This window comes from Otolemur garnettii, unplaced genomic scaffold (genome assembly GCF_000181295.1).
Source record: "Otolemur garnettii isolate 467f Iridium unplaced genomic scaffold, OtoGar3 scaffold00100, whole genome shotgun sequence".
Taxonomy (NCBI): Eukaryota; Metazoa; Chordata; class Mammalia; order Primates; family Galagidae; genus Otolemur; species Otolemur garnettii.
Window position 1 is genome coordinate 4,907,415 of NW_003852495.1, and position 7,416 is coordinate 4,914,830.

At 49.2% G+C, this 7,416-nt stretch overlaps 2 pseudogenes; one reads left to right on the forward strand and one right to left on the reverse strand.

The window, feature by feature from the left end:
- On the reverse strand, positions 1-1,046 carry LOC105887604 (annotated as a pseudogene).
- Positions 1,047-4,663: 3,617 nt separating this feature from the next.
- On the forward strand, positions 4,664-5,683 carry LOC105887605 (annotated as a pseudogene).
- Positions 5,684-7,416: the final 1,733 nt, after the last annotated feature.

The window sequence follows — 7,416 nt, forward strand, 5'->3', positions numbered from 1 at the left end:
CATCATCGCCTGGTGACAGGCCTTGGTCAGCCTGTAAACCTCCAGCACTGAGCCCCCAAATAAGGCTCCCGTGTAGTAAAAGTCCCCCTCGTCCTCAGGAATGTAGGCTTGTGACTGAGGCCGGCGTTCATACGCAAAGTTGTCCCGCCGAAACTTGAGGTAGCCAGGATGGAGGGTCCCAAAGAGGGACGAGAGGATCTCCACACCCACATGGTCACTGAACTTCACATCCACATCTGAGCACACCAGGTAATCCACCTCCCCGAGGAAGCGCTGCTGGGAGAAGTTGCTGATCACTTCCATGCGCCTCATGGAGATGTCCTGCCAGCGGGCGTGACTCTGGGCCTTGAGGATGACCATCTGCCTCCCTTCACGGAGCAGGACGTGAGGAACATGGTCAGGTTGGTCAGTGAAGATGTAATAGTTCACCCTGTGTCCCACCATGAAGTACCTCTCTGCGGTGTCCAGGAATACCCTCAGGAAAAGTGTGTATTTCCTCAGGGCAAACACCGTCAACCCGATGGTGGCATTCTGGAGCCGAAACTGCTCGTTGAGTAGGTCAGTGTTGAAGGTCCCCTCCCACACAATGGGAGCCAGCCAAGGGGTCACAAGGAGGACATCTTGTCTGGAGGGCTTTAGCACATCTGGCTGTGGATACACTGTCCTTGGTAATCTTTTGAGTTGCTGCTGGCTGTGGAGTTGTCCAACAGCTTTGCTTGCCCCGGCTAGCTTGCTTTTCGGGTTCTGGTTCTGTGTGATCAGGTAACTATAACCACAGAAGGACAAGGTAAAAGAAGAAGTCCCCATGACAAAGGAAATGGTATTGCCTGGGCAATGTCCACAGCAGCCTAGCCACGGCCCCACTTCTGGCCAATGCAGGTTTCATCCTTTAGATGCTATTAGGGCACCTGTTCCCCCTCAACCTTCTGCCCACAGTGGCATCTTCTGGACAGGGTGAGGCAGAATGCATGGACCATTAGGTGCCGTGCCCCCTCTCTTCTTCCTGATCCCTCATACTGGTGTGAGGGCACCTGAGAGCAGGCCATCCTGGGCTTCCACAAGGAGGAAAACTCCAGAGCTTGTAGAAACCCAGTAAATTCAGTTTTGGTTTGAGGGCCTATGAAAGAAGCAGGTGGCAGGATTCACTTAACACACAGCTAGAACTTCTGGGCCAGAATGTTGGAGGGAAGTCAGGGTTCCTGAAACAGCTTCAAGAGACTAAATTAAGACAGGCCACTGAGCAAGTCTCAGACAGTGACTGTGATGAAAGCCGGGCAGGGCAGGAGCCACCAGGGGGTCTGGCCATGTGGTGCTCTGGCCTCTTACTAGCTATGAAACTTTTATTGGAGCACAGTTTCCTGGAAAATCCATAATGTCAGGACTATCTGTAACCAGGTCCATAAGCAAGAAAACATTTAAAAAATTTCTTGTAGTTCTCTTATGTTTCAATTTCCCAGCCCAGTATGAATTGCTGACCAGAACTTTGTAACTTTGTGTCCCGCTGAAACAGCCTTTTGAGTTTCTGTCCCACAAATGGAGGAAACTCCTTGAGATGACTACAGAGGCTCACATCACCTGTTTGTCCAGAAAAGACAAAAGATAGCCACTACGGATTGTGTCCCCAAACCTACTATGCACAAGACTGAAAAAAAAATGACCAATGTTAGCCGCTCATTCACTATAATACTAAAATTCCTGTCCTGGGAGGGATTTATCTGCCATTTTTTGTTCATGAGATGTATGTAATGGCATGATTTCTCACTGAGCTTGTGTACCCTGCATTCCACCCCAAACGTGCAATGATGTTCACTCCCCTCACGCATTATTCATTTTCATCTCCATAAAAACCCTCTGACCCTGCAGGTGGGGGAAGTGGATTTGAGACTGTCCATGCCTCCCTCTTCTGGCAGGTGCCATCTCCTCAAATAAATCCTTTCCACCTTTACAATCCTCATTGTCTCAGGAATTGCCTTTCTGTAACACAACCCGCCCCCCTGATGAGGCTTCACTAATGTTGGCTTCAAGCCTAATCTGGGGACCACGACAGAAGAGACAGAAGATCTTCAGATCAAAGATCATTGTTACGGTTGTCTGTTATTTCCCTAATAATCGCTTAAAATTCTACTGAGAATTTACTTAGTAGGTACCAAGCCTTACACTGTGGTTAGAATCGGTCTCCTGACCCTGATGTGCATTACCTTACTGACTGCTCAGAAGAAACCTGGGCGCGGATGCTGCATGATCATTGTACAGATGGGGAAACAGACTCAGGGAGTGGGGTGACTGGCCCATGGCTACCTGGCCAGGTGAGAAGTACTGAAGCCAACTAATCAGCCAGACTCCAAGAACAGGCTGTTGGCCTCCCTTGTGCTCAAATCCACGCTGTACTTGTTTATTCTTTAGAATTTCCTTTCAGCGGGTTTTTTTTTTTAAACAGAGTCTCATTCTGTAGCCCTGGGTAGAGAGCTATGGCTTAATAGCCCACATCAACCTCAGACTCTTGGGCTCAAGTGATCTCCTGCCTCAGCCTCCCGAGTAGCTAAGACTACTGGCACCCACCACAATGACTGGCTAGTTTTTCGATTTTTAGTAGAGATGGGGTCTCATTCTTGCTTGGGCTGGTCTTAAACTCCTGAGCTCAAGTGATCCATCCACCTCGGCCTCCCAGAGTGCTGGGACATGAGCCACCACGCCTGGCTGTGGGGCCGTTTTCTAAGTCAGGTTCCTTTGGTGCTCTGCCTTAGGCCTCCAGGTCAGCTGATCCCCAGAGCCTTAAAGATGGGAAAAGAAAGCTGACCCAGTGCCCTTCATGGTCTCAGGGTCATCTCTTATGCTCCCTGCCTTGGAGTCCTGTGCATTTCCAAGCATGTGCCTCCTGGGAAATGAAGCTTCTGACACGGACCCCGCCTCCCCCACCGTGGGGTCCAATAACAGATATAAAAGAGTCCCACAGTAAGTAGGAGGCACCTGCCACCTGCACGTGAAGCCACTCTTTGACGCCTTGTTTCTGCCCTCCCATGGAAGCAGGTGGCTGAAATTTTGACGTCTTCCCAGTATGTTGATCTGATGTGTTATCCGTAGCACAAATGGGCAATATCACCTCCAGACCACAAAGAGAGGATGACACTCCCTTAAAAGACACTCATGGGTGTATACTCTACTCCTCTTCCTCACGCTATACTCAGAACTGCCATGAAAAGTTTTCAGAGCCATGGACAATCCACGTCTCCAGCCACCAGCCAGCCTCATTCATGGCACAGGTGCGTCTCTTCGGCCATAGGACACTTTTTCACCTGCCATTGTTCCGACAGCAGTGCAGGAGGGTCTGTGCCTGAGGCTATGTTTTCCGGAGGTACCTTGGAATTGCCAGGGATGGTAGGAAGAGGTATATGAGGTACAAAGCAGTAAGCCGTAAGTCAACAACGGTGCTGGCTCAGTGCTGCTTCACTTTCTTGAGGGCTTTACCTGAAGGATGGCAGAGGTGGACACTTAAGGAAGAGAACGATAGGATCCTCACTGGTGAAAGAACAGGGATAAGGGACGCCTCAAAGAATGCATAAATGAGACGAAGGGTCGGAACACATGGAGGCCTAGAGTCCTATCCAGCACTTTCCAGCTGGCCGTGGGTTGTGGGTTGCCCATGCAGCTCTCTGAGGCTGTCCCCCATTTGCACAATGGGGGCTATGTAGCATGGATCCCCAATCTTGCGGTGAGGACTGAGGAAGATGACGCACAGTAAGCTTAGCAGCCTAGGCCTAACAACAGTGTAAGCCCTGACACCTCACTAGTAAATGCTCAGCAGATCTCAAGTGATTGTGGTAGGAATAGGGATCCTTGCTCCATACATTGTCTCTTTCCTTTACCACAATACCCAGATCAGGGCTGAAGGATGGTCATGCGTAGTCTCCACTTTATGGACTTTTTTTTTTTTTTCAGGAAATTCAGTGCTTAGATCCAGTGTTTTTCAACCTTTAAAAAAAAAATCTCACGGCACACTTGAACTTATAGTTAAACTTCAGCGGCACACTAAATTATGTTGATCCAAAAAATGGTGTAAAAAAACATGTACTGTGGTTTGAACTTCTTTGAAAAGAATTTTATGAATGATATGTAAAATGTGTTTGTGGCACACCTAAGATCCACTGGCTTCGATCATGGTCTCGCAGCTAATGGATGTCAAGGGCAGGCCAGAGCACAAGCCCTCTGGCCACCTGCTCCGACCCTCAGGGGTGCCTGCTCTGCCCTGCTTTCATCACAATCTCTGCCCTTGGCCTGCCTTGAGCCAGTCCCCTGAGCCTGTTCCCAGAGACCTGACCTCTCTCCTGAACACTGGTCTTGAGTTCTAGTTGTCTGTTGATTAAGTGCTGCCCCGGGGGACATTGACAAGCCTGAAACTGGAACGGATTTTATCACAGTCCACCAGGACGTGGATCTTTCTACCTGGAGTGTCCCCAAGCCCAGGTGCCCCCCCGCAACAGGAGCAGCATTGGTGGAGCCTACGCTGCTGGAGTAGTGGGCAGGGAGTGGGGTGCAGACCTCTCAGGGTTCAGAAGTTCAGCCTTACCCTGCCCTGGGGAGACCGCTGAGCACAGAGGGTTGATGAGGGGTGAGTGCCCTTGCAGTGTGGAGGAGAGAAAAGGCAGCATCCATTGGTCCTGGAGGCATGGCCCAATCACTTCGAGTGTTGTCTGGAAAACAAAAACGCTCCTTGCTACCTGTGACCTCATTTCTGCTCGTGGGTCTCATCTTATCCTTCTGTGGTTATAGTTACCTGATCACACAGAACCAGAACCCGAAAAGCAAGCTAGCCGGGGCAAGCAAAGCTGTTGGACAACTTCACAGCCAGCAGCAACTCAAAAGATTACCAAGGACAGTGTATCCACAGCCAGACGTGCTAAAGCCCTCCAGACAAGATGTCCTCCTTGTGACCCCTTGGCTGGCTCCCATTGTGTGGGAGGGGACCTTCAACACTGACCTACTCAACGAGCAGTTTCGGCTCCAGAATGCCACCATCGGGTTGACGGTGTTTGCCCTGAGGAAATACACACTTTTCCTGAGGGTATTCCTGGACACCGCAGAGAGGTACTTCATGGTGGGACACAGGGTGAACTATTACATCTTCACTGACCAACCTGACCATGTTCCTCACGTCCTGCTCCGTGAAGGGAGGCAGATGGTCATCCTCAAGGCCCAGAGTCACGCCCGCTGGCAGGACATCTCCATGAGGCGCATGGAAGTGATCAGCAACTTCTCCCAGCAGCGCTTCCTCGGGGAGGTGGATTACCTGGTGTGCTCAGATGTGGATGTGAAGTTCAGTGACCATGTGGGTGTGGAGATCCTCTCGTCCCTCTTTGGGACCCTCCATCCTGGCTACCTCAAGTTTCGGCGGGACAACTTTGCGTATGAACGCCGGCCTCAGTCACAAGCCTACATTCCTGAGGACGAGGGGGACTTTTACTACACGGGAGCCTTATTTGGGGGCTCAGTGCTGGAGGTTTACAGGCTGACCAAGGCCTGTCACCAGGCGATGATGATTGACCAAGCCAATGGCATCGAGGCCAAGTGGCACGATGAGAGCCATTTGAACAAGTACCTGCTTCACCACAAACCCACCAAGATCCTCTCTCCTGAGTATAGGTGGGATAAGGAGCACCTGCAAGAACTGTCCTGTATCAGCGGGTGATGGGCTTGCCCACCACCATAAAGTGAAGTAGACTTGTGATCATATTAAAGTACTTCCAGAACATACGGGCTGATGAGAGAAGTTTCCAGAAAAGGTTCAGAGAGGGGTGACAGCCAATCATCCCTAGTCTTCCTCCTAGCATGCTATCCTGATTTAAAGTCAGTTTGACGAGGAAGGGTATCACTCCTCTTTTTCCTTTCTGGTGGAGAAAAACTGCTGATGCCTCCCACCATCATGTTTAGGCAGCCTCAGCTCCATCTCCCTACCCAGTCATCGCCCCCCCATACAGGTAGGCAGGCCAGATCCTGAAGTGCAGGTGCAAGTTCCTGAGTAGCCATCACCTTGAGCTCATCACTATGTGCTCCTAACCTCCCTCAGGGTGGATGAGGACATTGGTGCCAGCTTGTCCTAAAATACTGCAGATGAGAGATGAGATCTTTTGCAGAAGAAAGAATGAGGCTCTTGGACTCAGTTACTTGCCTTCCATGACAGGCAGGTCTGCCTAGACCCTGGACAAGCAGATAAACACATATCTTCATTTTCAGCTTTCTTCAAAAAGTTGAAAGATTGTGTTTCTAGGTGAAGGTGTTCTTTCCTGGTGGTTGGCTTTCTGTCTAGACCCAAACATTGCCAGCGATGCACTGGGAGCAGCTGTGCTCTGAGAGGAGCTGTGCTCTTGGAGTAGCTGCAATCTGGGAGAAGTGTCCACTAAGAGGAGCTTTCTACTGGGAGGAGCTGTGGACTGGGGGCAGCTGTGCTCTGGGAGAAGCTGTCCACAGGGAGCAGCTGTGCACTGGGAGAAGCTGTGGACTGGGAGCAGCTATGCTCTGGGAGAAGCTGTCCACTGGGAGCAGCTGTGCACTGATTACAGAGCAGGTCTCCCTCCCCTTTCTCAGCCCTTGCTGAGTTTTAATTTATTAGTGATTTATCCATGTCCTGTCAGCTGAAAAAAAGTATTTGTAGATGATAAAAGAAGTTTGTAATTGTCATAAAAATATGTCCCGTACTTGAATTTTAATAAGGCCCAGACGCCAGCATTTTCTTGGCCCTGTAAAAGAGTCCTGTGGCAGCAACCTTTATTTCCTTTCTGTAGTTGGTAAATTTTCCTAATTTCAGGGAGCCTTTCAGCTTAAACCTCTGATTAGAAATTGCTTGTTTTTCTAATCAGAGGTTTTCAGATTAGAAAAACAAAGTTGGAGACAGTTTTTCAGTTTTAACCAACCATTTTTACACAAGCAAAACTGGGGGGAAATGTTATTTCTCTAATATAAAAAGAAAATATCCTCGTGGGGCTTGCAGAGGACCAACTGTGGCAGCAGAACATGTGCTGCCTCCAGGTCCTGGCTTCCCAGGCCACGTACTACCTTGAGGCCGCAGGTTCAGTGTTAAAGGATGTCCTGGAGATAGCCTCTCAATCTTTCTGCTTCCTATCCTGCCAGAGACCCCGTAGACACTTCCTAGCCTTTCAACTCAACTGAAAATAAAAGAGTTGTCTGTGTAATTTCTGGTTTCTTATTTTTTAAACAGACTTCCTATTATAGAGCACATAATGGTTTACAAGAACATGTGTGGGAATTACATGAAATTTACATAACTGTTCCTTCCTTTCACCTTTCCCATGCACTCTTTCTCACCTATAATTAATCTCTTGCATTACTGTGGTTCATTTGTTACCAGTTAATGAGCTAATAGTGATACATTATTAACTAAAACACACAGATTACATTAGGCTT